The 27,650-nt window shown below is 39.8% G+C and overlaps 1 long non-coding RNA gene across 1 annotated transcript in view; it reads right to left on the bottom strand.

The window, feature by feature from the left end:
• Nucleotides 1–16,101: 16,101 nt before the first annotated feature.
• LOC140520348 (uncharacterized) overlaps nt 16,102–27,650 on the bottom strand; it is a 54,859-nt gene continuing 43,310 nt past the window's right edge. The window contains exons 4-5 of the long non-coding RNA XR_011972463.1: nt 18,321–18,531; nt 16,102–16,925 (exon numbers count right to left, since the gene is read on the bottom strand). This is a non-coding gene — a long non-coding RNA (uncharacterized lncRNA). The remainder of the gene's footprint in view (nt 16,926–18,320; nt 18,532–27,650) is intronic.

Genomic DNA, 27,650 nt, shown 5'->3' with positions numbered 1-27,650 from the left:
CCCACCACCTACCCAAATACTGAGAAAAAGTCTCAAGAGTTACAAATATTATCTTTCCATGTAGGAATGTAAACAGTTCAGCTTTAGAAAGTCCTTTATGATTTTTCTTTCCTGTTTACCTTTTCATGCTTCTCCTGATTCTTCTGTTTGAAAGTCAAATTTTCTAATCATTTCTGGTCTTTTCATCATGAATGTCTGAAAATCCTCTATATCATTGAATGACCATTTATTCCCTTGAAGCATTATACTCAGTTTTGCTGGGTAGGTGATTCTTGGTTTTAATCCCAGTTCCTTTGACTTCTGGAATATCCTGTTCCAAGCCCTTTGATCCCTTAATGTAGAAGCTACCAGATCCTGTCTTATCCTAATTGTATTTCCACAATATTCAAATTGTTTCTTTCTAGCTGCTTGCAATATTTTCTCCTTGACCTGGGAACTCTGAAATTTGGCCACAATATTCCTACGAGTTTCTCTTTTTGGATCTCTTTCAGGAGGTGACTGGTGGATTCTTTCAACATTTATTTTGCCCTCTGGTTCTAGAATGTCAGGGCAGTTTTCCTTGATAATTTCATGAAAGATAATTTCATGTCTATGCTCTTTTTTTGATCATGGCTTTCAGGTCGTCCCAAAATTTTTAAATTGTTTCTCCTGGATATATTTTCCAGGTCAATTGTTTTTCCTGTGAGATGTTTCACATTGTCTTCTATTTTTTCAATCTTTTGGTTTTGTTTTTTAACTTCTTATCTCATAGTCATTAACTTCCCTGAACTCCAGTTTCTCTTTTAAAGAACTATTTTGTTCAGTGAGCTTTTGAACCTTCTTTTCCATTTGGCTAATTCTGCTTTTTAAAGCAGTCTTCTCATTGGCTTTTTGGACCTTTTTTTCCAATTGAGTTAGCCTATTTTTAAAGATGTTATTTTCCTCAGCATTTTTTGGTTCTCCTTTAGCGAACTGCTGACTTGCTTTTAAAGTTCTTCTATGGCTTGAACTCACTTCATATTCATTTTGGAGGTACTGGAGGCAGAAGTTTTGACTTCTTCTGACAGTATGCCTTGTTCTTCCTCATCAGAAAGGATGGAAGGAGATACCTGTTCACTAAGAAAGTAACCTTCTATGGTCTTTTTTTTTTTTCTCTTTTTGGGGCATTTTCCCAGCCAGTTACTTGACTTTTGAATCCTTTGTCAAGAAGAGGGTCCTAGTGCTCTTCCTCCCCCCAGTAATGTGCTCAAGGCTGAGATTCAGATCAGCTGCTCAATTCTCCCAGAGGCTTTAAGCTGAGCTGCCTGGACAATGAACCCAAGCTGCTTCCAGGGCCACTGTAGCTGCCCACCACCCACTGCTGCTGTTGCTGCCACACTTCTGCTGGGGGAACCCTGCTCCCCTCTCACCAAGCTGGGAAAGCCCTCCCACACTGACCTTTGGAGCTTTCTTTGTCGCTTGTGGGTTGAGGGATCTCAGACCTTCCCTGCTGGGAATTCTGCCCCAGAGGTCTTTTCAGGTCCTGTTCCTGCCACTGCCATGTGGCCAGAACTGGGTTCCACTCTGCTCAGCATCCCATGAGATAAACCTTTCTTGTGGGCCCTCCAGGTTACCTTTGGCTGGAAACCTCTTTCACTCTGTTGTTCTGTGGTTTCTGCTGCTCTAGAATTTGTTGAGGGTTATTTTTTACAGGTATTTTGTGGGCTGTGGGGGAAGTGCTAAAGTATATGTGTCTTTCTACTCTTCCATCTTGGCTCCATCCCCTTAATACTGATTTTTAGAGATTGTTGTTTCCTCTTCTAAAAAAGAGAGAGCTGGGCTAACTCAGGTCTTTGCAAAGATTATAGGGGCCACTTGAATTAACTTCAGCTCACTTCATTGTCCTACTCTGTTTTAAATTCTCTCTTTTAGGACTGATCCCCAAAAATGAAATACACTTTGTGGGTAAGAACTTAGGGCCCCCAGAGGTTTTTGGGACTCATGATATCCTCTGGGGATGTATTGGTGGACCAATTGCAAAAAAAATCACTGGTTTTGTTTCCTGTTTGCCTATGTTTATTCTCTCAACTTCTTTTTCTTATTTTAATACTATATAGCCAATATTTTCTTTGTTGTTATTGTTGTTCAGGAATGTCTGATTCTTTGTGAACTCATCTAGGGTTTTCTCGGCAAAGATACTGAAAAAATTTACTATTTTCTTCTCCAGCTCATTTTACAGATGAAAAAACTGAGGCAAACAGGGTTAAGTGCCTTGCCCAGAGTCAGCTAGCAAATGTCTGATGCTGGTTTTGAACTCAAGAAGATGAGTCTTCCTGACTTCAGACCCAATACTCTGTCCACTTTGCCACCTCTTCTTATTGGAAATGCTTTTAGCATTTCTCTATTACATATAATGGAATGATGACCCTTTATTTACCATGCTAGCTCTTTATTTTAGAATTTGTTTTTATCAGTGAAGAACACAAGTTCTAGTAGACTCCATCAAATTAGAAAGACTTTCAATATAGTTCAAGTGACATATTGTGCCTGTTGCCTAAGAATCAGCCTAATGTGGTTCATTATCAATAGGCTATTCATACACATGGAAGTAGCTGATAAAGTTTTATAATCCTCATTAATCTTAATGGCAAAAGGGAGAGATTTCCTTTATCTCTTCTTCTCTACCATCTTTTATTCACAGACATTCATTCTTAGAATTTAGAGCTGGGTGGACCCTTAGACATCATCTAGTCCAACACACAAACTGAGGCCCAGAGAGGGGAAGATGTATATCCCCAATGTTACACAGGTAGGTTTCCAAACCATGTCCTCTGACTTAAAATCTAATACTTCCTCCTCTATATCACACTTCCCTCCCCCCTATCACTTTTTTTGTGACTCCTTTTCCACTTTCAAGACTTTCCTTAGTAATCATTGTAACCTGACAACATCTGAATACAGCTGATGGGAGTGAGGTGGGAGAAGGGCACACATGGTGATTTTCTGAGGCCTGGCTCCAACATCTGCTCACTGTGTGACAATAGATGAGTCAGGGTTTTAATTTCCTTTCCTCTCAAAAGGATATAATAATATTCACACCATTTGCCTTTGTTATGACTAAAGTACTTTATGAAACTCAAGGAGCAATAAAAATGTGACCTGTGATGATGATTGCTCTGTGGAGTACAGGACCCCTACTATCCCACTGTAGCTTGTGGATTGGTTTGAGTTCTTGTCTGATCACTTTCAATGTAATGAATCCCACTAAAGCTTCACCACCACCTGCCTTTCGAGGCCTTGAAAAAGGCAAAATTGCCAACTTTTTGCCTTCTTCTGTTTCTTATGAAATATTCTCAGTGACATACAACTCTGTGGAATTTGTAGAGAAGGAGCCTCACATCAATAAATAGAGAGAAAACTTGGACTAGAATGCTAGAACATCAGAGCAAAAAGGCACCATATAGACCCTCTAGTCTAAGCCCCTCATTTTACAGACAATGAAAATGAGCTCCAGAGAGATTAAGTGATTCAACCGAAGTCAAACAGAAAACAGCAGAACTGAATTCCAGTTTCTCCCATCTTCACTCATTGGTCTCTGTCTTTCTCATTCCCTTCCACTAAGAGATCCCAGCTCTCAAAGGTTTCCTAGTACCTGGGAAGGCTAAGTATCATGCAATATAGCACTGGAGGTGTCATTTGAGGTCCCTTTTATCTGAGGAAAAGTGGTATATTAACAATCACCTTCCTTTCTCTCAGGAAGTTTCCTGTGCTGAAAGTGCAGGAGCTTGGGCTGGGGGCTCATCCACAGGCTCTATTTCTTCTTATATTCCTCAAATAGTTCTAAGGTCTGCACTATCATTGCTAAGATGAGAAAGGAAGAGGTAAGAAGAAAGTATGTCACCATTTCCTCTTCTGGATGGTATTAGCAAAGAATTTACATGTGTGTATACACACATGTATATGTGCACATGTATGCACATGTAGTTTATGTGTACATACATACAGATATAGGTATATAGGTATAAATATGTATATAGGTATAAATATATGATGTTTTCATATTTACTAATATATAATAAATCAGACAAGCATACCACTCATATGTATATAATATACAGATACATGTATACATATGTGCATATATATATATATATATATGCACAACACATATATAGGTATGTGTGTATTAGTATACCACACCTAGTGTGGTATATATGCATATATACCAGATATATGCACATATGTATGTGTATATACATATATATATATATGTATATATATATATACACATATATGTCACTTAGTGTAGTGTATAATATGTGTATCTAATCACCTAGTGCATAAATTCCTTCCAGGTTTCCTCAACTTATCTGTTCCCTACACTGATGAAATTACAGGGCCAGAGCAAAACACCTAAAACCCAATGACTCTTATCTCCACAGATGACTTAGCCAAGCACTTTCCACCCTTTATACTCATATGATTGATGAAGATAATGATGATGATAATAAATTTTTATAAGACTTTGAGATTGACAAAACATTTCCCTTACAGTGACCCAATGAGGCAAGCGAGAACAATTTTTACAAATTGGGAAACTGAGGCTCAGCAGGTTACATGCCCTGCTTACCATTACACAACCAAATAGTAATAGTAATAATGATAGCTGCATGTATATAGTCTTCTAAAGTTTGCAGATGCTTTGTAGATATATCATTTTATCCTCATGATAACCCTAAGAGGTGGGTGCTATTATTATACTCCATTTTATAGATGAGGAAATTAAGGCACAGAGAAGTTAAATGACTTTCCCAGGATCATTAGTAACTTTCTGAGTTCAGATTTGAACTCAAGCCTTTTTTACTCTAATTCCACTGCTTTATCCACTCTGTCACCTACCAGTAGCAGAACTGGAATTTGAACCCTGGTCTTCTGATAGCACTAAACCCCAAATGCCTCTGCAGTATGGATTCAATTCATCAAACACTTACTATGTGCAAGGCACTATACTATACATAATAGCTTCTATCCCTAAGGAGTTTACATTCTCCTAGGGCAGGGATTCTTAACTTGGGATCAATGAAATTGTTTACAAAAGCATTTTGATGAACTGTGTTTCAATATAATTGGTTTTCTTTGCAATCCTATGTATTTTATGTTATAATTTTTTTAAAATTGTTCCAAGAAGGGATCCAGAGGCTTTGCCAGACTGCCAAAGGGGTCCATGAGACAAAAAAAGGGCAAGAACTTTGAATTTGGAGAATGTAACATATATACAGATAAGTATAATACAATAATTTGATAAGGGAAAGAACACTACTAGATGGGTATATTGGGGATGGGACAGCAGAATAAGGGAAAGTTTCATGCAGAAACTGGAACTTGATCTAAGCCCTGGGGAAACATAAGGATTCTGAGAGCCAGAAGGAGAGAAGAGAAGTTTATGCTTAGGGGATGATTCATGAGAATGTAATTTGATGAAAGATATCATGGTCAAGTCAGGGAACAGCTAGCAGTGGAGTCTGACTAGATCATAAGATGTGAAATCAGTTGGGAAAGGGAGATTATAGCTCAACTGTGGAAGGCTTTGAATGCTTAGTCTGAAGCATCTAAATGCCACTGAAGGCTATTGATGGGGGGAAAAGGGGGAAGAAGCCAACTCAGACCTCTCCCTTGGGAAGATGATTTTAGCATCTATGTTAGGAGTCCATTACAGTAATGTCAGCAAAAACTAATGAAGATCTGAACTACGGGTAGTGGCAGAGAGACTGGCAAGAAGGAGACAGATATAAAAACTGTTGTAGAGGAAAATTTGACAGGATTTGTCAATTGGTTGAATATACAGGGTAGAGGGAAGAGTAACTAGTCTCCTTCCTCCAGCCTCACATACTTTTCTTCAAAAAGGCAGCTAAGCCATATAGTGAGTAGAGCCATGGACTAGAAGTCAAGACTTGAGTTCAGAAAGACTTACATGAACTGATGGAAAGTGAAATGAGCAGAACCGAAATAATATTGTACACAGGAATGGCAACATTGTGAGAAGATCAACTGTGAATGACTTAGCTACTCTTAGCAATGCAATGATCCAAGACAATCCAGAAGGACTCATGATGGAAAATGTTATCAAAATCCAGAGAAAGAACTGATGGAATCTGAATACAGAGCAAAACATACTTTTTTCACTTTTTTGCATGTTTTTTTCCCCTTTTGGTCTATTTCTTTTCTCACAATATGATTAATACGGAAACATGTTTTACATGACTGTACATATATAACCTATAACAAATTGCTTGGTTGCTTACTGTCCTTTCCTAATTGAAGAGGACCAAAATGGCATCACCATGTTGGAGTTAAGGTACAATGTGTCCAACTGTGGCTGATCAGACCACTATGAACTCAGAAGGCTCTACCACAAGTTGGGCACAAATAGTTCATATGAATATTTGGAACGGATGTGTCCTAAATTTGCACATCTCATGTTTCTTTGAGATTCTGCAATTCTGCTTCACTCGTAGAGCACAGTGCCTTCTTTGATATGGGCATATGGTGCTGGGCAGTCCTTTGCCAGTGTCTGCCATGTCGCACAATCAATTCCAAAGTTCTTCAGAAAAAGCTTGAGAGTGTCCTCGTATCACTTCTTCTGACCACCATGTGAGTACCTGCCTTGTGTGAGTTCTCCATAAAATAGTCTTTTAGGCAAACATATATTTAGCATTCAAACAGCATGGGAAGCTCATTGGAGTTGTGCTCTCTGTAGTAGAGTTGGAATGCTTGACAATTCAGCTTGAGAAAGAACCTCAAGGTCTGGTCTCTTATTCTGTCAAGTGATTTTCAGACTCTTCCTGAGACAATTCAAACGGGAGCAATTCAGTTGCCAGGCATGGCAGGGCTATACTGTCCAGTTTCATAGGCATACAACAATGAGGTCATCACAGTGGTTCTATATACCCTCAGTTTGGTAGGGAGTCTAATCCCTCTTCTCTCCCACACTTTCCTTCAGAGCCTCCCAAACACTGACCTAGCTCTGGCAATGCGTGCATCAACCTCATTGTCAATGTGTACATCTCTGGAAAGTATACTGCCAAGGTAAGTGAACTTATTCATAGCATTCAAAACTTCTCTATTTTCTGTAACCTGATATTAAATTGCTTGTTGTTTTTGAGAGAGGAAGTGCAGGAAGAAAATTTGGAACTCAAAATTTTTTTTTAAATTGATGTTAAAAATTGTCTTTACATATACTATTAAAATACCATTACATACTATTATTTAATACTATTAAGTACTGTTAAATTCTGCCTCAGACACTTACTAGTTGTGCAACTCTGGGCAAGTAATTAAATTTGTCTCCCTCCATTTCCTCATATGTAACACCTTTTGGTGTTGTAAGGATACAATGAAATATTGCTTGTAAAGCGCTTTGCTGACCTTAATGCATTATATAAATGCTAGCTGTTATTATCAGTGTGGGGCACTTCGTGTCATAGCTCTTGATAGATTTGACCCCACTCCAGACCATGATGGAATGAGCTGCCTGGAGAATGAATGCACGTGTGCCTCAAAAAAAGATCTTCAGCAAAGCACCTGTTCTCAGCTTGTGTCAAGCTGGCTTTCCCTGGTCTCCTTGAGACAGAGACCAAAGTAGCCTCCTCTCCATTTGCTTGGGTCCACTTGGGAAAGAGACAAGGTTCTTCTGCTAGGGCAGGAAACTGATGACCATATTTGGTTCCCCAAGCACCATCATTATTTACCCTGGTGTTTAAAAGACAGTGGGAAGTGGGGAAGAAACCCTGTGTTCCAGACCAGCACACTGTAATTTCCATGATGGCAGAGACCAGTTAGTTTATAAACTAAGCAAATCTTTCCAGTTCTGATCATGGTGCTCTGGGTACTTATATGCCAATTCTCCGAGATTTTGTGATTTCAATAGAGATACTCCCTCTATTGGTGCTGATTCAGACCTCTCTATAACTTAGGGAATGGATTTAAGAATCCCTTAAAGAACCAAGCTGCTCTGCATTTTCGCATACCAGACATAGTAAGATAAGTATTTTTATTTTGAATGAACATTACAATATTGGCTTATAATTATTTTTAGATAAGGAAAATTTTGTATAGCAGAAATTTTAGCAACATAATTCTTTTTTAAATCATAATTTTTTTTTTTTTACAATTATTGACATGTCTGGTGTACAAGTCTGAGTTGTTGGGTGAAAAAAAAATTCACCCTTCTCTCCCCTTCTTCCCAGTGAATGGACAATTTGCTGGTGATAAGCCTTTCCAAACCTAGCTTCACTGTCCCTTGGCTGATACTCCAGGTTGGTGTAGGATATACCAGATCTTGTGCTATGCTGGCAGTGCCTTTGATAAACGAGAATCATTTCCACACCAAGAAGAGGCATTTGGCAGGAGGGTGTAGTGGAGATACTGAACAAAGGTGCTTAACTGTGATGCCTACTGAATTGTATTGAGTTGAATGTAGTTTGGAAGCTGGGATTCAGCCCCTCTCCCTTCCCTTTACAATGGATATGACAAAACTGTCCCTGCTGAAGGTGAAGACAGAATGAAAAGATGCTTCTCATACATACCATGAAGGATGCTGTATAGGACCACAAACTTCCAGTGCAGCGATGAGATGGAAGGAATACGTCTCCCAAGATGAAACGGGCATGTCTCTCTCCTGTTACAGGCTGGAAACACTGGCCTAGCTCCCACCTCTTCTCCCAGGGTTGGGCACCTCTGCAATGTCATGGCTAATTGAGCCTTGTCAGCACTCACTCACACACACACATGAACATGCCTGTGAAATGAAAAACCTGTATTCAGACATGGTCTTGGAAGTTAAAAAAGTCAAAAGAAGGCTGTCAGCAGCTTGGGTTTCCCCAGCCAGCTCAGCACCTCTGGCAGCAAAGCATCCACACTCCTCCCTCCCCACTCCCCACTGATTTCTCTGGGTCAGAAAGTATTGTAGCCCTATGTTCAAAAGAACATAGAGATTGTCTCAACAAGCACGTTTCTAAGCAGCTGGTGCCTCCCCAGGCTCCCAGAATGTGGCATTCTGGGAACGTGGAACATGGAGCCTGTGTAGCCCCCACTCCAGCCTGCCATGAGACAGGCCACACTGCTCCCCTCATTCCTGTTCAGCACTGGGTAGCTGCTGCTGTGTTTGCTATTTCCACTGACCTTTTCCCCAGTTTCCAACTCCAGGTCTAGGCTGATTTATCACCACTGAAGTTTACAAGAATCACATGTTTCTGGTGGGTTGGCGTTTTATCCTTTTCTTTGTGATTTCCATCCTGGGTATCCCACATTTCTCATGTCACGTTTCTGGTTAACTCTGAGGTAGGTAGATGGCAGAGCTGCCCTGACAGAACTGAATTGTTCCAGGCCCTCAGAGCCCAATTCTTTGGGGCAGGGGCCTGGTGTAACAATGGTAGGAAATGAAGCGGCCATCTGCCTGTGACATGAGGGGACCAACCATCTTCCCCCTTTCTCCACCTCCAGCAGTTACCCCTGACACAGCACCTGAAATTCCCATCATTAGAAGAATTTCATACAGGATAAAACAGGGCTGGACAGATGCTGGCCACCAGTTTGACATGGTCTCATGCACATTTTATCACTGTTTTTGGTATAGTCTTACCAGAAAAAGTATGTTTCATTCTTCCTGTTGCTATAACTTCTTGGTCTGCATCAGCTGAACCAAATAGCTCTGTCATCAGAACATATCCTAAAATTTCCCACCTCCACACCATTACCCTGTCATCTCTTATCTTCTCCCTAGAACGTCCTCTCTCCCTACGTTTGTCCTTTAAATTCCTAAACATCCTTTAAAGCCCACATCACTTGTATGTCTATTTGGTCGTCCCTGATTTCCCAGTCACCACTGCTTTAGCACATTAGGACATTGTCTTTAGATCTCCCCTAGCACTCCGGTATGCTTCTTTAATGTGCTTATGATTGTAATGTTGTGTATTATACTTGTCTATATTTTGATGTTCATAATTGTCTATATTTTTTGTTGTTGGTCTTGATCTATGAATTCACTGGTGAAGAGAACACCTTCTATCAATGCAGATTAAGCAACTGTTCCCCAGCTGTAGTCACTTGGCCACTGAGTGGTTTCAGTGACTTGCCCTGGGTAAGGTGACACAGCCGGTATGTGTCAGAGGTGGGGCTCAAATATTTTTGTCTTAAATCCACCACTAATTATAAACTTCATTAGAGCAAAATTGGTCATATGTAAACTTAATATCTCCTCTAATGCCCTACAGATAGGAGATATTTTAACAAAGTAAATTTTGCTTGAAATAAATGAATCAGCAATTTCAGACCTCACCCAGCCTCAGGTCTCGAAAATGTCATGAAAATAATCAGGGAAGAACAATGATTAGTACATCAGAGTAATCAGTATAGATGATCAGGTAGAGAGAGAAAGAGAGAGAGAGAATTCACTAAGTGCTCATTGTGAGGCAGACACAAGTATGAGAGATAAAATTACAATAATTAAAGACAATCTCTACCCTCCAGGAGTTTAGATAGACCATATATAAGAAGGATGTGGTAAGGGGGAAGGAGGTGGGGCTCTGGAGGAGGCACAAAGAGTAAATAATGGACCCGGGAGTGATGCAAGCATGACCTGAGCACCTCATGAAATGGTGGCCCAGGCCAAAGACTCACCAATCAGAAGAGCAGGTTGAATGGCAGATGTATCTCCAATATGAAAACTTTTAGTAAGGAGGCAGAAAAATCAGGAGACTGTGGGGGTGGAGCTGTGCATGCAACTCATCAGATCCCAGTTTTGGCTCCATATTCTGTGAAAGCAGACTATTCTTTAAGCAGATCAATGAGTCAAACAAGGCTCCAGCTATGGAATTAAATCTTGATTTTGCCATTCACTCTTTAGGCCTCAGTCTCCTTGTCTATAAAATGAGTTGGCTGAATAAAATGGTCTTCCAAATCTAATGCTCTGTGCCATCTTTTCTAAAGTCATTTGCAGTTCTAACACTTTATATTTAATGTTCTAAGGTCCCTTCCACTAGATGTATCCCTTTTAAAATGCATTTCAAAGTCACTTTTTATTCTAAAACTTAATGACACTGCAATACTGCTCATCACTCTTTGTTGTATTTGTCCTTCATTCTCAAAGAGGACCATGACATCAATATGATGACATGACTTGCAGTTGACTTTGATTTTATTGAGGCAGGGCTGTGTAAGGTCACCAACCTCACTTTCTCCTCCTGAGCCATCTGGGTCCACTGGCCAGATATTCATCAGAATGGGTGGAGATGGCCTAGGATGCAATGTGAGATCTTGGCCCTTTCAGGCTAAGGTATTATTACATTCTCACTTGAAGTGAGATACACCCATTTAATGAATCTCTATTTCGGGTGTTTCTCAGATAGCTGATTGAAGAGTTTGTAACTTATCTGACTTCCCCTGAAGACTTGGGCTTCCTGATCACCTAGGTAAATGGAGTCATGAAGGTTGTGCTTATGAGTTTCCAGATGGAAGGACATTTATGAAGTCATTCAATCCATCCTCCTATCTTCAAATAGAGAGATTATAACTTCCCTACCTGAGTAATATAAGACAGAACTATTATTGAGGAAATGAACACCAAATATACCCTTTTTGGACTATTGGTTGTAATTTTCTATTTTTATTAAATGCCTACCTGACTGTCCTCAGCCTGATTTCTTTTAGGTTAGTCCTAATTTCTTTTCAGCTGCACATGTGGATTCAAATAATTTGCATAGCTGTTATGCAAATATGCATAGTCAAAAGAGTTTTTTAAACCTTAAAGTGCTACAGCTATGTGAGTTATTATTTTATTGGTACTCAGCTATTCAATAAATGGTCATCTGTACTGTAGCTACTTTTTTTCATGGTTATTGAAGAGTAAAATAATTTAAGTATAAGGACATTCCTCATAGCCTTGTTAGACAACTTCCAGGAAAATCCTGCAGGTACGGGAATTACTTTATTAGCTTGCATTTATTCATCAAATGATTACCTACATTGTAGATACGGTTTTTCACAGTTAATGAAGGGAAGAACAGTTTAAGTAGAAGCACACTTTCCATAGCATTGTTAGAGAGTTGTAAGAAAATACCACATTTAGGGAAACAACATTGTAAGGGATAGTAAGTGCATGGAAATCATGCTGCAAATGGATGATCAACCAAGCTAGGACTTGGTAGCCTTAAGGTGGGGTTTAATTATACTATATTATTGCATCATTAATGAAACAACAGGGCAACATTTCTTTGGAGTATAGCTTTGTTTGCTTTGTTAAAGTTGTACATTTGTGAAGGTGTAATTACCCATTTGGGTTGTGAGATTCTTAAAAGACTTATTTAATATAAATATATGTTTAGTGAAGAATACATAGAATTTGTACTGCAGATGACGTCTAGAGCTAATCCTAAATTTGGCATCTTTCGGCTGCCAAAGTTTACTAAAAAGGAACATCTTCCAGTGCCTCTGGCTGCTTGCATATGAAAAATACGTTGACTTTATCATTCTAAGAGTGTTACGAAAGGATGGAGGTGGGGGAATAGGGGGTGAAGGAGTGGGAGGAGCAGCCTAGTGTAGAGCAAGAGTTTTCAAACTTTTTCACTCCATGGATCCCTTGGTTTTCAGTAAACTTTCTCATACCCCTGTTAAACAGGAAATAAGTTCTGGAACTTATTTGTTGTCTTTCTTTCTTTTCTTTATTTCTTCTGACTCCAGGAACTCTGGGAAGACCTGAGTCCAAATCTGGCCTCAGACATTGAGTAGTTGTATGGCCCTGGTTAAGTCACTTAACCAACCCTGTTTGCCTTGGTTTTCTCATCTGGAGAAGAAAATGGCAAACCACTCAGTATGTTCTCTAAGAAAACTTCAAATGGGGTCACAAAGAGCCAAATACAAATAAACAACAGCAAATTCATATGCACAGAAAAAATAAAATATACTAACTTTTAGAAAGAAAACTTTATACGATCCACATTTTTAGTATCATAAATTTTGTTAAATGTTTATTAGAATACAAGCAAATAAATTAGTGAACCCCCTGACTCTGTTTCTTGTCCAGCAACAGTTTTATTCTCAGCATAGTTTTTGAGAGAGATGCCCCCATGTCATGCTCAGTTTAACTGAGAAGAGAAATGGGAATCCTGAGTCACAGAGATGACTTGTTATAAACAAAATTAAAACTATGAGAACACATTTAGAAAAGATGGGATAGACTTCTCTGAGGGTACACCAAATGTTTTGTAATTTCATGGATCATCAATCCATTTAGAATTTCTGGTTATTGCAGAGATCAATGGGTTCATCTTTCTCTAGGTCATTGTTTCTGATATTCTTTTTAGTTGACTATAAAAGAGTTTCATATTCAAATGTCATTGATTTGGTTTTTTTCATTAGGAATTATTCTTTTAATGATCTTTTTCAAATTATTCAGATTTCCTCCTTTCTCCATTTCATCCACCTCTTCATTATTCTCTCTATAATTAGTACATATTATCCCCCTACTAACAGTATTACTTTGGATATATTTCAGCATAATAATATAATAGTTTACCAAACATTTCTGAACCCCTTTGTCCAGCTTCTTGTATTCCCTGAGCATATACGTGTGCCCCAGGTTGGAAATCCCTGTAGAAGAAAAAGCAGACCAGGTTCTAGTCTTAGCTCCACCACTTCGTAGATGCATGACCTTAAATGTAACTTAACTGCTCTGACCCTCAGTTTCCTCAGTTATAAGACTAAGATAATAAATGTTTGCACTACCTAGTTCACAGGATTGTTACAAGGCACAACAAGACAAAATGCCGATGGAAATGCATGAAAATATTATTCGAATTGTTTTGTTTTTCAATTGTGTTCAACTATCTGTGACCCCATTTTGGGTTTTCTTAGCAAAAAAACAGGAGTGGTTTACCATTTCCTTCTCCAGTTCATTTTACAGATGGGGAAACTGAGGCAAACGGTTAAGTAACTTGCCCAGGGACACACATAGTAAGTATCTGAGACTTCATTGGAACTCAGGTCTATCTACTGCTCCCCTTATACATATTCTTATTATCACTATTATTCTTGTAGCAGTAGAAGGGCTGCCTGAGCCTAAGTTCCTAGCGTAATCTCAAACTGTTTCAAACATCTCAGAAGAAAAGTAGCCATTATATTTTTCTTCCTTTGGTCCAAGTAGCCTGTCACCTGCAGACAAGAGCAGGAATTCATCTACATTAATATTATCTTCTGCTGATTTTTGTATGCTATAAATCCTTTGACATTCAAATTCTTAAATATCTTAGATTGAGACTGAATTTTTCTACCAGAGAGAACATGTGATCTCTTTTTCTGCATACAGGAAGGAAGGGAGAAGCATTTATTCAGCATCTACTGTATGCTAGGCCCTGGGCTAAGTGCTTTACTAATATTATCTCATCTGAAGACTGGAAACCAAGATGGCAGATTAGAAGCAGCAACCCAGATGATCTCTTCCAACATTCTCCTCCAAACAACTTGAAAATAATGCCTCAAATTGAATTTTAAAGCATCAGAGCCAACAAAAGGTCGGGGTGAGATATTTTTCCAGACTAAGACAATTTAGAAGGTTAGCAAGAGAGATCAGTGACACTGGGTGGAGGCTGGGTTGGAGGACATATTGCGGCAGCACCAGGATGGGGGGAGTGTTGGAGGTGGTTGCCATAGTGGTAGCAGCAGCAGTTTCTGGAGTTAGCCCAGAGATAGGAAGGTGATCAGAGATTACAGGGAAGTTGGTCTACTGCCCATACACAGTCCTGGGTCACAATTCCAGGGTGGAGAGGAACATTAGTGCCTGAGGCTGCTGAGAAGCAGAAGAAACAGAGTTAGCATTAACTCTCATTTACCCATTCATAGAACTGTAAGCTTTATTCTTTCAGCCCAAACTCTCATTCTGCCCAATACCCAAAAAATGGATGAAAACAGTAAATGGAAAAGAAACCTAGGAGATTCTCACAGAAAAACACAAGTAGGCAACTCTTTGAGGACAGGCTAATTTTTCCTTACTAGATTTAGTTCCATGATTGTGGTGTTAAGGCATATAGCTCTGAAAGAGATGTAGAAAACCTCAGAGCTTTCCATTTTAAAAGCATGACAGTGTCCACACTTCTTACAAAGAAGAGGCAGCACCTTAGCCAAAGACTAACTGAAGCTGGAGCGAAACAAAGGCAGAAGTTCCACAACCATGTGGCCAGGGAGAAAAATCCAGCAAGGCCCAAGGCAGTGAGGAGGTTCAGTAAATAGTTTTGAACCTGGAGTCAGGAAGATATGAATTGAAATCTGGCCTCAGACACTTACTAGCTGTGTGACCCTGGGCATGTCACTTAACTCCTTTCTGCTTCAGCTTCCTCATCCGTAAAATGAGGATAATCATAACACCACCTACCCACCAGGGGTGTTATAAGGATCAAATGAAATAGCATCTGTAAAACTCCCTGCAAACCTTAAAGCACTTTATAAACTCTCATTATTATTAAGATTATTTGTCCCGAGACTAGTTTGCAGAGACAACATATCCACTGGAGCAGTGGTTAGGAAATGCCACATGGCCAACAGAGAGTGGTCTGGTGGTCAGTAAGTGCCTAGAAGAATGAGAAATAATCAGAAAGTGTCAGTGACCCTGCAGCACTGAAGGTGTGAATTGCCTTTCTGTGGCTGTGTCCTATGTGGACTCCGGGCACAGGGATTTCTCTATGTGTCCTTCTTGTCACTGACAGCATGTGTATTTGTGGAAAAGCATGCCCCATGTGTAAGAGAGGAAATGTTTAATTGCTATTTTCACTGTCATGTTATTTTACTAAGTGCCTTTGCTTCAAACAGATTAAGTTCTCTGGTTATTGAAGATCGATATAACTTCTGAGCTATGGTTTTCAGTATCTGTGGATCCACAGAGTGCCTGGAATCTAGGCAGCCTTGTCTAAAGGACCCACTCTATGAGTTGAGGAGTACTCCAAGGTGTTTAAAAAAAAAAAAAGGATGGTAATACTTGGATCATTGTATAGGATTGTGGTGAGGGAAATAATTTGTAAAATTTGAAGTACAATAGAACTGAGAACTTTTATTGTCATCGTAGTCTAGGAGAGAGAAACCATAAAGGACAGCACTAGAGACTGGGAGCTATTTTTATTGGTAATAACAATAGTATTGTAATTAACTGGAAAGCTTTTTCTTTGTTGTTCTTTTTAATTTCCATACTTTCCTTGGCTGGGGTTGGAATGACACCTTGACTGTAGGGTAGGGCAGCTTTCTCCTCTTATTCTCAAGCCCTGGTGCCCAGGCTCAATACTTTTGTAAATTTAACAGGCTTCATTTTCAAGCCAAGTCCTGATCTGGAGGAAGGGCCCTTGGCAAAACAGTGCCTTTGTGAGATGCCATTCCCTCTGGCGCCTCAGAGTCCTCACCATTCCAACACCAGGCTGTTTCTGAGGAGGAAGAAAGTGAGCCTCCTGGTCCCTGGGCTAACTTGATGGGGCTAGCTCCAAAGTCATCAGGATTAGTAGCTTTCCCCCCTTACTTCCTGTTGCCGTGTGGTCTGTACCATTTCAGGTAATTTCTGAAAGACTGATGATGATAGATGGCTTTTTTTCCCTTCAAACTTTAAAATACTATGGAAATGAAAGTTCTTATTACTGTTGCTGATGGGGCGGTGGCTGTGGTTGTTCCTTGGCCAACATTTATTCCATTCAGGGTCAAGAACGGGAGAACAGGTACTTCATAGTAATGTGCTAGAAGCATTCACAAGGCCTAGATCTATGGCCCAAGGTCACCCAGCTTAATTAAGAACATCAGAATAAGGCTTTTCTAGTATTTACTTCACTCCGGTATTCACCACCTCCATACTAAGGTTTTGGTGGGAACTCTCAATTACCCATTGACCAGTACTCCGAAATATCAGAAGACAGGAATCTGTATACCCATGACGAGGAGGTCACCTGATGGAGAAATGGACCAAGAGAGGAATATGATCAAAATGGCTTCCCTGGCGTTCCCCTCACACACGACATTCCACACTTCCCCCAAGCCCCATCTCTATACTTTGTGTATGTTTTTCCATGTGCCTGGAATGTACTCTTTCCTTACCACTGGCTCTTAAAAGGCCATTCCATTCTACTAGTCCCTTACTTTATAGGTATTTTCCATATATTTTGAATATACATTTGTACACATGTTATTTAGGTGCCACAGCAGATAGAGTGATAGGCCTAGAGTCATCTTTCTGAGTTCAAATCTGGCCTCAGATATTTACTAGCTGTATGTATGTATAGTATGACCATGGACAAGATTCTTAACCCTGTTTGCCTCAGTTTCCTCATCTGTAAAATGAGCTGAGGAAGGAAATGGTAAACTGCTCCAGTATCTTTACCAAGAAAATCTCAAATGGGGTCACAAAGAGTATGAAACAACTCAACAATAAAATCCATATATGTGTGTATGCATATACATATAATACGTGTATTTGTGTATATGTATATATGCACATGTGTGTATATACAAATACATGCATACACACACACACACACACACATATATATATACACACACATATATGTATATGACTAGATATTGTCCAAGGTCCTTTTCTCAGCTAATCCTGTAATTTTATGATTCTACGGCTAAGTATAGGGAATCAGAAGAGGCAATCCATATCTGCTACTTTGGGTCACTTAAGAGGTAGAGAGGAAGGAAGGGATAAGGAAGGGTTCTATGGTGTATCCTTTTTATTTATTCATTTTCAGAGCAAGAGAAAGCACTTTGTATACTCAGATGATGGTATAGTTCCTTCTGGCATTGAAGCAATACCAGAAAGATTCATCTAGTGTCCTTCAATATTTTTGTGACCCCTGTGGCTGGCTGCTTCAATTGTTCATCAGAATCTGTTTAGATGCAATGGTATAATGAGTATTTTTAGCTGTCCCTGGCTGGCCTGCTGGTAACTGATAGCTATACCAGCTGATGATGCTGGTGGAGAAGATTCTGGGAAGATGGTAGAGTAGGTCAGAAAATGGTAAAGGAGTTGTTCTCCTAAGACAACTTGAGAGGAACCCAGGAAAGACTCCACCTCCCAGGGTAGGGGTTCTGCCTGGGTGAAGTTGAAACACCCCAAGCTGACTTTGTAGAATCAACAAACAACAAACCCTGAGAGTAGCTGGGTGGCCTCAGCCTTAGAAACTTTCATCTCACAGACAGTGGGGGGGTGGGGGGTCTGATATCTGAATAGAAAAGACTGAAGGATTTTCCACTGTTGAGGGATACCAAGCACAGCTGTGCTAATCAGACCCATCCTGGGCTGGGCTGCCACTATGAGGGGAGAAGTATCTAGCACATACCTGGTGAGTAGAGTAGCAGAGGGATGGTGACCCTGGTGGGTGTGGGCACTTGCAGAAGAGCAGAGACCCTGGGTTCCTGGGCAGAGAGGACACCATAGTTTCCACATAGTCTGCAGGCACCAGCGGTAGGACCAGGAGAGTGTGGTTAGGGGCCCTTGCCATGACTTAGGAGTGGAGAAGAGTGCCCAAGGTTGAGCTTTGGGATAGTCCTCTGAAAATAACAATAAGAATGACCTGAGACTTGGAGCATCATTCCCTATACCTCAAGACTAACACTTACTCACACTAATGGCTGCTAAAAAACAAAAATAAAAAAATAAAAATAAGTAAGCAAAGGACAAAGAACCCAACCACACATAGCAATGGGAATGGAGAAGATATGGGTTCATATTCACAGGAATACAATGGAACTTAAAAGCTATTCCTTCTTCAGTGAGAAATGTCAAATGGTCCCAGGCACAAAAAGAGTTCTTTGGAGGACTTTAAAAAGCAAATAAGAGAAATCAAGGAAAAATTAGAAAACAAAGAGCAATCCAAGAAAATCAAGAAAATTATAAAAAGAAAGTCAACCAACTTGAAATAGAGGATCAAAAACTTAAGGAAGAAAATAATTCCTTAAAAACTAGAGTTGGGCAAAGGGAAGCTAATGATATTCTAAGATACCAAGAAAGAATAAAACAAAATCAAAAGAATGAAAAAATAGAAGAGAAAGTGAAATACCTCATCAGAAAAATAACTGATCTGGAAAACAGATCAAGGAAAAATAGCATAATAGTTGAACTACCCAAAAATTTTAATTGAAGAAAAGAATTTCAATACAATATACAAGAAATTTTCAAGAAAACTGCCCTCAAATTTGAGAACAAGAAGGCAAAAAAGAAATAGAAAAAAAATCCACCAATCACAACCTAAAAGAGATCCGAGGAGGAAAGCTTATAAGACTATCACAACCAAGTTTCAGAACTCCCAGATGAAGGAGAAAATATCATGGAACTACAATAAGGATTACATAAGACCTAACAGCTATTGCACTGAATGACTGTAGGTCTTAGAATACTATATTTTACACAGCAAAAGAGCTGAGGTTTCAACTAAAGGTAAATTACCCAGCAAAGTTAAATATAATCCTGAATAAAAAAAATGGACGTTTAAGAAACTGACTTTCAGATATTTGTGACAAAAACAGCAGAATTCAAGGGAAAATTCAACATATATAAAAAGATATCTACAAATATACATATATACCCTCATGTACTTATATGTAAGACCATACTATTTTTCCACTTGTCATCTGTTTCTCTGAAGGTGTGTTTAATTATAGCCTTATTTAGAACAAGGGTAGGGGGAGAGCAAGGGGAAGAATAAAAATTTAGAAAAATCTGGAAAGTCTTAGACTTATAAAGGAAGATGCTATCTATCTAAGAGAAACAGATAAGTGGAAATAAGCATAATGTGGTCTTATGTATATGCATTTGAGTATATATATGTATGTTTATGGATATCTATGTATATGTGTGTATATATGTATGTATTGTGTGTAAACACACATTCTCATACATAAACACACACACCACAATGTTCTTGCTTAATTGTAGAGTATGAAGGGAAGGAGGGGAGAAGAGGAAAAAAATCAAGTTAAAAAGTACACAACAGAGAACAAAAGAAAACATACAAGGAAGCAATGAAACGATGGAAAGCTTTGAAAATATTGTATAGTTCTTATTATATAGGTTTTCTTGAAATGGAAATCTATTGCTTTATATTGAATCTTCTGTGTTCTGCTGTGTATATGGCAGTTTTTTTTTCTTTTCTTATTTGAGCTTAAGTTTAAAATAAATTCAAAGATAACAGAAGAAAAAATAAAAATAGTGAAACGTGCACAGCAGAGAACAAAAAAAAACCTACAAGGAAGCAAAGAAAAACTAGGCAGCTTTGAAAACAACAAGTAGTATTTATTATATAGATTTTCTTGAAATGGAAATTTATTGTTTTATATTGAATGCTCTCTTATGTTCTGCTGTGTACATAGCAATGTTTTTTCTTTTTTCATTTTGTATTTAAGTTTAAAATAAATAAAATAAAAAAAATGATGTTGATAAAAAGAGGGAGACTAGCCTTATCCTTGTTCAGTCTTATTTAGCATATAATGAATTCTGGGGTCACATTATTAAAACACTGCTACATATGATCAGGAGATGAAAGTATTCATTTACTCTACTCATTCATTCATTCTTCAATAAACATTTCAAAAGACCTGTGTTTTCATCAATGTAGCTCTATGTTCCATCAAGGCAAAGAGTAGCTCTCCACACCTTAGCAGAATGTCTTCATAAGTTGCTCTGGTCAGAAAAATGCACCACCCAATGGACAACCTCCCAGTCATAAACCTGTCTGTCCTTAGCAAGGCTGATCCATAAAAGAGACTTCTGCTGGGCTGGTACTTAAAACCATGGTAGGACCTTCCAGATCTCGTATTACACTGAACTAGCCTTTGAGAACCCATTGTTACCACCCAGCTATGACAACGATTTGGAAGACAGTATTGGTGATCTTTAGTCAACCCTCCCCTCTTCCTAACTTCCCTATTATTATTAAAGGGCACCACCATCCTCCTAGTCAACTAGGCTTAAAGCCTATCTGTCATCATTAACTCCTCAATCTCTCTAACTCCCCATATCCAATCTGTTGCCAAAGCTTGTTGATTTTTACATGTCTCACCTGTGCCCCCTTTTCTCCTCTGACACTGCCACCACCTGGATATTGGCCCTCATCATTTCATACCTGGATTATTACCAAAGGCTGCTCATTAGTATCTCTCCCTTATGCCACTCCATCTTTTACTAAGCTGCCAAAGTGATCTTCCTAACGGGCTGGTCTGACTATGTTACTCTCTGCTACTCAATAAACTCCATTGAGTCATTTCAGTCATGTCCTACTCTTCTTGGTTGGACCTCTCTCTATTGGTTTGACTCCTCTGCTGACAGAGTCTATTAAGAGACAATATGATAAGAAGTGAACCCTTCAGCCTTCTCCCTCTGAAGCTGATAACAGACTTGTTGCTGTGTAGGGGTGCTAAGAACCCTGAAATGACAGGAGCAAAGGGCAAGGGTCTGCCTTAAAAGAATTTGGTCACTCAAGATCAATCACACAAGAAGATCACTTCTTTCAGTCAGAGACAAGGTTTATTGTGGCACCAATAGAAGCAGGCAGGTTTTTAAAAATCTGTGCCTTTGTGAGGTCAATACAACTGGGCTAGATTTTAAGAATCTGAGCAATTTAATAGGGGCAAGATGGACACTTTTATACAGAAAGACCATGGGAAGATCTACCTGGCATTAAGGAGTGGAAAATAGCCTGGGGTGGGTACAGACAATGAAGGCCATGATGAAAGGGCAGTTAAAATGATTGTTGACTGGGATAGGTGATGGTTCGGGTGAATACCAGAGACTTGGTTCAGGGGCTTTGGGGTCCAGGTGTCAAAGATATGGTCTTTTCCTTTTAGCAGTCTAGCAAGAATCCCATCCCTATCAGATCCATGAATGTAGTATTTAATTATTTGACTGTCTTAGTGTTTGTTCTTTTTTGTTTGAGCAAAGAACGCTAGGGACTGCAATCTTGGGGGTTTCAAAAGGTCAGGAGTTGTGTTTGTCCTTCATTTTTGAAGAGGACCATGACAGCAAAAAGATGACATGACTTGCAGTTGACTTGATTTGAGTGAGTGAGGGCTGTGCAAGGTCACCAATCTCATTTTTTTCTCCTGAGCTATCTGGGTCCAGTGGCCTGATATTCATCAGGACAACTGGAGATGGCCAAGGATGCAATGTGGCACCCTGGCCATTTTAGGCTAAGGTCTTATCAGATTCTCACTTTGAGTGAGATACACCCATTCAATAAATAGGCCTCTCTTTTAGTTACTGAAGGGATATCCCCTTTTAATAAAAAAAAAAAATTAAACTGGGAGGGGAAGACCTTCAGCATTCCTGGGTAAAAGAGAAAAGGTTTCAAAAAGTCGGGAGTATGAAACACCAAAGTCCATGGGTCTGGGAGTCTGGGACCCTGGGAGCCAAGTCCATGTCAGGTTTTATAGCCAGCTCAGCACTAATGCCCTAGGAGCATTCTGGACTCAGCCCAGTGGTAGCAGAAACTGGATTCAAGCTTGATGATTCTGCATTTGAATATAAACTTGCAAAGAACCAATGCTATGTAGAAATCCTGTTAAGTTTGAACATTATCCCCAGAGACCAGGGTGGGATGGGGAAGAATGTGCCCCTGTGGTATTGGGGGTAAATACTTATATTCCTATTCTGACTATATCTTCAAGGTAAATATCCCTTTATTAAAGTAATTGATATTAAACAGTTCACTAGACCTCAGATGCTAGTCATTGGCAGATAACATTTGGGAGGAAAACACCCAGAATGGGGGCTGGAACTGATGACATTAGAAAAGTACCTTCCAACCCTTTGGGTTTACTCCTGGAAATAGAGCCAGCCTGGATCTGAGGTAGGCTAATGGCAACAACAGCCACCATTGCCACAACAATAATAAATACTTATATAGTACTTTGAGATTTGCAAAAGGTTTTACATCCATTATCATATTTGAACCTCACAACACCCTTGGCAATAAGCATTTGCTTTCAAATTGAGAAAGATCACAGAGGGTCCTGATAGAAGACATGGTGAAAAGAGACAAATACTCAGGAGAGGTCAGCTAGAAAGAAAAGATTTCTCAAAAGAGAGAGCCAGAAGGACCAGACTTGGGACCTTGTCCCAGATTTCACACTCCAGAGTGTTAGCACTGCCACTGGTGTGGGTGACCTCTAAGGTTCCTTCCAGCTGTGATACTCTGAGCCTATGGTGGGCTCTTGCTCACTTCTACTTTCCCTTCCCCCTACCCACCCTTTTCCATTTGAGTTACTGGGGAGGATTAATGGTGTTCTTCTTTCACGGTTTGCATGGTAGAGGTTAGTCAAAATGGGGGAGGAGAGAGAAAAAGAGCAGTGTTGAGGGGGAGCCATGGCACTGAGAATCATGCTGATAAGAACTCACATAGAATAGTGGAAAGAACCCTGGGATTTAGAGGAATTAAGTTTCCATCCTAGCTCTGCCATTTGGTAGCTGAGTGGCCTTGAACAAGCCACTTTGTGCCTCAGTTTTTCTTCTGGTAATGGATGGGATTGGACTAGATGATCTCTAAGGGACACTATGGCTCAAAATCCCTATGATCTGATCCTATAGCACTTTAGAGTTTACAATGAATGTTCCCCATACTATGTGACCCCCATAAATGATCCTACTAGATGTCCTCAGACAAGGAGCAAGAGACAGATCTAAGAAGACCTGTAGGAGTGGTCTAACCACACCTCTCCCAATCTGTACTAATTTTTTAATTAACATTTTATCTATATCTTTTGTTTTTTACATTAAGATTATTTCCAGGTAGGAAACAAAACAGAAGATGAAATAATCTCACAAGAATGTAACACAAGCTTCTTACAATCTACTGAAGGAGACAGTATGTACCTGATTAAGTATATGCCAAACAAATATAAGGTAATTTTAGGAGGAACTAGAAGCTAAGGGGATGAGGAAATACCTAACAGGTCCAGTCAATTATTAAGCACTTACTATGTGCCAAGCACTATGCTAAACCCTGGGAATGCAAATACAAGCAAAGAGACAATCCCTGACTTCAAGGACCTTCCTTGCATTCTTCTTTTTTTTTTAAAACCTCAACAGTACTTTGTTTTTCCTCCAATTACATGTAAAGATAGTTTTCAAAATTCGTAGTTTTCAAAGTTTTGTGTTCCAAATTTTTCCCCCTCCTTTCCCCCTTCCCAAGACAGCAAGCAATCTGATACTGGTTGTACATGTACAATCATGTTAAACATATTTCCACATTAGTCATATTGTGACAAAAGAATCAGAGCAAAAAGAAAAAAACCATGAGAAAGAAAGAACAAAAACAAAAAAAGTGAAAATAGTATGCTTCAATCTGCATTCAGACTCCTTCATTCTTTCTCCAGATGTTAACATTTTCCATCATGAGTCTTTTGGAATTGTCTTAGATCATTGCTTTGCTGCTGAGAAGAGCTAAATCTCTCAGAGTTGGTCATTACACAATATTACTGTTGCTGGGTACAATGCTCGCCTGGTTCTGCTCACTTCACTCAGCATTAGTTCATGTAAGTCCAGATTTTTCTGAAATCTGCCTGAGGAACTTACATTCTAATGGAGGGAAACAGCACATAAAAGGGAGCTGTTAGAGGGTGAGAACAGGGATGAAGTTACCTCACACAGGGACATGATGGAGACTTAAGTCTGGAGTTGTGGCCTGGAAAGGAATGGGTTATGTGACAAGTCATCCAGTCATCCAAAGAAGCCACAGGGGCAGAGGTTACTTCCAATGTGTGAATTTCATGTCTAGCTTGAGTTTCCAGGATGGAGGGGTTTGGGGGCATAGTAGAGAAAATTCAGAATACAATTTGGGGAGACATGAGGTACCACTTGGGTAGAACTCTGAGTGAAGTTTGGGATTTTAGGAAGTAGAAATGATGAGGAAGTGCATTTCCCCAGGATTCTCTCATACAAACCCATGCAGATGGGAGCTAAATCATCACTTCTAAGGGAGAGCAAATAGGCTATTGATGTGGTCCATAATAAAAGGGTGGATTGTTGAGAGCCTGACAGGGTGAAAATTTGTCTACAGCATCCTCAGATCACAGGGACAGCAGAACTATAGCACCCCATGTTTCACTATGATTTTTGCATACGTTGTTCTTTGCCTTCCTGTTTTTGTTCAATTTTCACACTGGTTAGCTTAATCTCCAGGCTTGTGTGTGTTCATCCTTTGTTGTCAAAGAAGACCATACCATCAGAGAAATGATGACATGACTTGCACTTGACTTTGTTTTGAGTGAGGGAGGGCTGTGCAGGTCACTAGCCTCACTTCTCCTCCAGAGCCATCTGAATCCAGTGACCAGATATTCATCAGGATGACTGGATATGGCCCAGGATGCTCTGGGAGACCTTGGCCCCTGATGGGGGAGAGGACCAAGGAATAAGGAGAGACAATATTTACCTCAGTAATGGACCCTGGTGAATCACACTGTAGGGAAAAAAATATCTCCCATATCATTCTGTTTAGCCAGCTACTTTTGTACTGTGCTTGGCAGCTTGGTGCTGGTTCCTTTTACCAAGTCCTCAATATGTATCTCAGAATGGCCTCTGTTTCTGTTTGTGATTCTGATGAGGTCAGGGAACCAAAATGTTGAGGTTTGGGGTGCTCGGGACCCCAAAATACTGACACACTGAGTCCCGCTGAATGAATTCAACCCAAGCCTTCTTTCAGTCAAAGTAAAAGAAAGTTTATGAAAGATCTGCCATACTAACCATTTTGTGACCATTATTGACAAGTGGGCCAGATAGAATCTCAGCTAGACACAATCAGAGCTGGATTGAATATAAGCACCTTCACGGAGGTAAGATGGAATTTATATACAGAAAGACTGTGGGAGAGATATAGGGGTGATCTAGTACTCTGGGGTGATGGGAGGAGGAGGGGTTTAGGGAGGGTCTTGAGGAAGAGTCCAAGGAGGATCTTAATGGGACTGGAGTAACTGATCTAGGATGGGAAACAGCTGGAGGAAATCAGGAGATATCAGACCTGGAGGGCCAGGCTAGGTTAAGCACAACAGATTTGCATATGAAAAGCCAGAATTAAGTGGGAATATTCAAGGAGAGTTCAAGGAGGTTCCCAGAGTCCTTAGCCTGTAAATTCCACAACCTTAAAAATCACAAAATAGCACATCTACAATTTCTGAATCATGGAATCATAAGCACCAGAACTGTGGAATCTCAGAACAAGAAAGGACTTTAAAGGTTATTAATCTAATGCCTCCATTTTACAGATAATCCTAAGGCACAGAAGAATTGTAACTGCATTCAGTGGAGAAAGCCTCAGAATCATAGAACCTTGAGGTTGGAAGGAAGTTCATCTAGTTGAAGCCATACCTGAGGATGCCAAAGAAAGACTAGTTGGAGGAACTAAGAGTAAGAAAATTTAGGAGAGAGTAATAATTGTCTTCAAGTTTTCAAAGGAAATGGGAGCTGGAAAAGTTCTGCTTGACTGCAGAGAGCAAAATAGCCCAGGAAGGACTCAGAGAGACCTATACCTGAAACCCTTCATTGGAGACCATCTTTGAGGTTGCAATGGAGTTATTCCACCATTTGGGAATCTACTAGTTCTTAAAATACTCAGCACCCTGGGGTAGAGTGCATGTGAGCTGGGGGTGCTTAAAACCACCATAGATAGCCAAGTCCCCTCTTGTTACCTCCTCTCTGAAGTGCCAAGGCTCCTGGTCTCCAAGACCCTTTTGCCTTTTTTTTCCCCTCACCTGTCCCTATCATCACTAGTTCTGACCTTCCCTTTTAGGAAACTTTTAGGGAAAAAAATACCATGTACCCCTATCTAGTTAGGGCCACTAGGTGGCACAGTGGATAGAATGCTGGGCCTGGAGTCAAGACGACATCTTCCTGAGTTCAAATTTTACCTCAGATATTTACTATCTGTGTGACCCTGGGCAAGCCACTTAACCCTGCTTGCCTCAGTTTCCTCATCTGTAAAATGAGCTGGAGAAGGAAAGGGTCAACCACTCTAGTATCTTCACCAAGAAAACCCCAAATGGGGTCATGAAGGATACAACTGAAAGAAATGAATAAAAATAACTCCATCCAATCTTTGTAATAGGAGAGAGGAAGGTAGAAACAACTCATCACCTTCTATATTGCATATTGTATACTCCTGATATTAATGTGAAATACTAATTGGGGGCGGGGGTCATCTTACATGGGGACAAGGCAGAATGATACAATTAGATTTGGATTCAGAGGAGGTGGGTTCGAGTGGTAGTAAATTACTTTGATGAGTCATTTAGCACCTATGGGACTCTAAAATGAGGGGGTTGGACATGTTGAACTCTATGGTCCCTTCCAGCTCTAAATCTATAATGCTGGAATAATCCTCACTGAGTTCCTACTAGAACCAAGCAGTGGGAAATAAGGTCTACGCAGCAGGCAGACCTACTGCCATATCACTCTCAGTCTGCCGTTCTCTTTCTCCAGATTTTATTTAATCCTGTCTTTTCCTGGAGACTGCATATAAGCCTGTGAAGTTTCATTGTTTATTTTGGGCCCAGAGGGGCATTTCTAAAGATGTCTTTATAGAAAACACTCTTCTGTGTTTCCAGTTTGGCAGATCTTTAGCTTACCTGTTCACTGGGGCTTCTTTTCTGATGGTGGGTCTTTTCTAGGAAATTTGCAAAACTTG

This window comes from Notamacropus eugenii, chromosome 1, assembly GCF_028372415.1.
Source record: "Notamacropus eugenii isolate mMacEug1 chromosome 1, mMacEug1.pri_v2, whole genome shotgun sequence".
Taxonomy (NCBI): domain Eukaryota; kingdom Metazoa; phylum Chordata; class Mammalia; order Diprotodontia; family Macropodidae; genus Notamacropus; species Notamacropus eugenii.
Note: the sequence above shows the minus strand (reverse complement) of the source record. Positions and strands in the feature narration are given on the sequence as shown.